Source organism: Mustela erminea, chromosome 15 (genome assembly GCF_009829155.1).
Source record: "Mustela erminea isolate mMusErm1 chromosome 15, mMusErm1.Pri, whole genome shotgun sequence".
NCBI classification, from domain to species: Eukaryota; Metazoa; Chordata; class Mammalia; order Carnivora; family Mustelidae; genus Mustela; species Mustela erminea.
Window position 1 is genome coordinate 68,807,371 of NC_045628.1, and position 4,735 is coordinate 68,812,105.

The following is a 4,735-nucleotide window of genomic DNA, read 5'->3' on the forward strand; positions in this document are numbered from 1 at the left end:
GGTGGCCATCTCCAAACCAGAGAGATTGGTCTTAGGAGAAACCAACTCTCCTGAAACCTCGAGCTTGGGCTTCCAGCCTCCAGAACTGTGAGAAAATAAATTTCTGTTGTTAAGCCACCTAGTCTGTGATATTTTGTTATGGAAGCCTGGGCAGACTAATAAACCTAGTTAATGAACTTTTGGTTAATTGATGAATATTTTTCTTTTGTTTTCTACACTCTTCTCTTTCAACTTCTACACAGCTGACATACAATTGAAAACTACTAGGTGACAGAACTATACTGGATGGTCTAATTTAAGCTACAGTGTTAATAGCTGATAATACATTACCCTTGTCCTGGGACTTGCAGATTAAATAGTATTTTGTTGCTCACTTCTTGGGCACCAGACCCTGGGCCAATTATATTGGTGAATACAACACACATAATCTCTGCTTTCATGGAGCTTACAGCTCTGAAGAGTGAAGCAAACAAGTTTCAAGAAATGGAATAGGGTGTAAAAAAAAAAAAAAATATATATATATATATATATATATATATATATGCATGCCTGCCTGGGTGGGTTAGTCGGTTGGATGCCTGCCTTAGGCTCTGGTCATGACCTCAGGGTCCTGGAATCGAGTCCCACATCGGGGCTCCTTGCTCAGCAGAGACCCTGTTTCTCCCTCTTCCTATCTCTCTCTCTTTCTCAAATAAGTAATAATAATAAAAAGAAAAGAAATAAAGTAAGACCAGTAGGTGGAGAAGATGCCCCTTTGATCCCTTTACATATTAGTAGGAAAAAGACCAAGGTCTCCTGCTAGGGGTCTTTGAATCTCCTGCCCCTTATGTGTACCAGGGACAGTTCTGTGCCCTTTTCTAGAGCTCTCCTTTAAGTAGAGGCAACTAAATTTTGGGGTGAAATTGATGGACTTGAAAAAAAAAATGTATTACTTTGGTAATTATTAAGTGCTGACCATGTGTCCAAATCTGTTTTAAGAACTTCACATGCATTAATTTACTAACCCATAGCAGTCCAGATGGCCTACCTGATTAGCTGATGGTCACACAACTATTAAAGTCCTGGGGGAGGGAGGGTTGCAAGAAGGTAGTTTGAAGGTGAAAAGACCTTATAGTTGGTGCCAGTAAACAGTCTTCTGGACACTGTGTCATTTCCCTGAAGGTGGATTGTGGAAACTAGAGAAGGAACACATGGGGAGGCCTGGGTGGCTCAGTGGGTTAAGGCCTCTGCCTTCGGCTCAGGTCATGATCCCAGGGTCCTGGGATAGCGCCCTGCGTCGGGCTCTCTGCTCCGCAGGGAGCCTGCTTCCTCCCCTCTCTCTCTGCCTGCCTCTCTGCCTACTTGTGATCTCTCTCTCTCTCTGTGTCAAATAAATAAAATCTTAAAAAAAAAAAAGAGAGAAGAAACACATGCATGTCTTTTAGTCATTGTTTGAGGGAAAGACATTGTATTTTTTCTCTTCAGAATCTTGTTGAATCAGTTACTTATGATAAGTAAAATGAATATGTACTATCAATATGTACAGGTACATAACCTCACATCATGGCAAGAACACTCGTGGCAGCCTGTCTGTTTGTCAATGTGCTTCTCTGACTTTCGAATCACTAGACCATAAGCAAAATCTCCCAATGAAAATGCTTCAGAGATCCTAGCATACACAAGCTAATCCTAAAGGATTTAGGTTTACATGATGGCTCAGTGACTCAAGTGAAATGTTGAGTTATTTTATAAGTGAGTAGTACAATTACCCAAGGGCACTAAATACAAATAAAATACTAAGGTTATACTCATTAAAAAATATATATATATAACCTCTGGGTGGCAGGCCCAGAGATTTTTGACAGGCCCAGGTAGTGTAAAAAGAAAATGTATGTAGGTGACTTTGGAAATATACCTAGTCTCATTTCTTTCTTTTACCTACAGTCTTAGTAGCTCTTGAGCAATGGGTTCCTAATCCAGGCTACGCACTTGAATCACTTAGAGAACTCTTAAAAATCCTTATGCCCAGGATTATGATCAAATCAATGGTATCAGAATCTTTGTGTTGGGGAGTAGGGAAGGAAGACTCAGACATCAGTATTTTTTGTTTTCACTCTACAGGCAATTCTGTTGTGCTTCAATGTTGAGGACCACTTAAGAGAAAGAGAGGACCATAGACAAAATATCAATGTTTTTCTTCTCCTAAGTGTTGAAAAAATATTAATGAGTAGTCTGCCATTTGCCAGATCTCTATCATCTGGGACAATCTGTAGTAATTTATACAAGTAATTTGATTAACATGAAGGAAAGCAAAGCACACCATGAACACCTAGGTCACTAATAAACTGATTAGACAGCTCACAATGAGATGGTAGATTCTGACATTTTGAGAGATACAGAATTAACTACATGATGAGGGTTTAATAAAACCCTAATTAAATCAAGGTTATGTTCCCTGATAGGTGCAGTGAATAAACATGAGGTAGGTGAGATGGGATTTTTATTATTGAGGAAAGTTGTACAAGTGGGGAGTGTGGAAAGATTACTTTTAATCTGTTCATTTAAGCAGATATGTTTAGTATGGTGGCAATAATCTACCAACCACTTCACCCAGGAATTTAGTTTTAAGGTAAATTGTATTACTTTTTAGGTAAGAGAGGTAATTTAAGGTAAATTGTATTACCTTTTAGGGGACTAAAATATTTAATTAAAAAACTAGCTTTGCATTGGAAAAAGTGATTTTTTTAAATTTTTTATTTTTTATAAACATACATATATATTTTTTAATTTTTAATTTTTTATTTTTTATAAACATATATTTTTAGAATCACCAGGTTTACACACTTCACAGCAAAAAGTGATTTTTTTAAAGTGTTACTTCAGGTGTTAATGCCATGCTGTGAATGAGCAATATGGCCAGAAAAACATTAGCACTCAAGATCCATTAAGAAATATATTTCTTAGACTTTCCTGAACAATAACTACATCATTTTCTCACTGTTTCCTTTCTTAAACATATTCACCTCTTTTGTGAGTTTACTAGCTTTTTGAATACATACGTGCAGTAATTAAGGAAGGACCATGGAATCAGGTGCAGTTTCATCCCCACCACTGGCTAGTTTTATGATTTTGTGCAGTATCATCTTTGGGCTACAGTTCTCTAAGCTGTAAGACGGGCACAGTAAAAGAATCTGCCTCATAGAGTTGTGAGAACGGAGTTATTTCTGCAGTTCAAGGGATGGAACCTGGCTCGTTGTGAGTTCCATATGCACGTGAACCCTGCTATTACAATGAAGAAGATCCCATTTATGGGACCACACGCTTTCTCTTTTCTTTTTTTCTCTCGTCTTTTGTCTGCCTTCAGGCCATTTCACTGTTAATTAGCACCTCTATCTTATCATGAGTGACAGAAATAAAGGAAGAAAATCATGATAGTCAATTTTTGGTACTAATTACCACTTAGTTAAAAAATAAAAAAGGCTGAAGCCATTAGTGAAAATGAGATTTGAGGATGTCTATAGAATTCAGTTATCTGTGTTCTTCCCAGACCCTGCAATTCTTTCCCTGCTTGCCCTTGACAGGGATAATTGAAGACTAGCTCTCCAAACCATTGGCTCCAAATTCTGGATACATATTAGAAACATTGGGATGTTTTGAAAAATGCTTTTACCCTGGCCTCATCCCAGATGATTGTCATTGGAATCTATATATTATATATTTTAGAAGCTCCCAAGGAGATTCTGATGTATGCGTAGAATTGCTTAAGACTGACCTTGGTGACCTCTGGTGGCTTTAACAATTAAGGAGAGTGATTCTGTGAGAAAATTTCAGTATCATAGATGCATTGTGCCTGGCTCTTGATTAAATTCCCTGTGGACAGTCCCCTGATAGCTGGTCATCAGCCCCATCTAGCCTCATTCATGTCCCAGCTCAGACCAGCCTTTTTTCCGAGGTACACCACCAGCCCCAGATCATTCCCACAATCTCCTACTCTTACTCTGGGACAACTGAACACTGCTAAAAAATAAAAACAAAGACAAATCACCAAACTTTGGAGATTGTAATCTCATACATCTGAAGTTTTCCCCAGAGTCAGCCTTGTTCTCCCACTCATTCCCCTTGATACCTGTCACCAACCTCTACAGTCCTCCAGCTTCCTCCCTAGTTACTGACCTGCAGACTTCTCATTCTCCATGTATTATCCTACTTCCTATTTGCTGTCCCCATTCCCATCTACAAACTTACCTACCGTATCTGTATTCATCCTTGCATTCTGGTTTCAAAGAATCTATCCCTATACAAGGCCAGCCACCACTGCTTGCTCTCCACATCTCATTGCTCAATCAATTACCTTTTTGGAGCTTATATTTTCAAATTTGTTCTCATAATTTGGATTTTTTTTTTTACAATATCTATAAAAATAGATTTAAATAAATCTTCTCAAACCCAAAAAACTCTCTCCCTTGAGCTTGCATTACCCCTTTATTGCCCCCATTTCTCCTTCCTTTCAAGCAAGCTTCTTTTTTTTTTTTTTTAAGATTTTATTTATTTATTTATCTGTCAGAGAGAGAGAACACAAGCAGGCAGAGGTGGAGATAGAAGTAGGCTCCCTGCAAGGAGCCCAACCTAGGACTCCATCCCAGGACCTTGGGATCATGACCTGAGCTGAAGGCAGCAGCTTAACTGACTGAGCCACCCAGGTGTCCCTTAACCAAGCTTCTTAAAAGGTTAATCTACAATGGCTATGTCCACATCT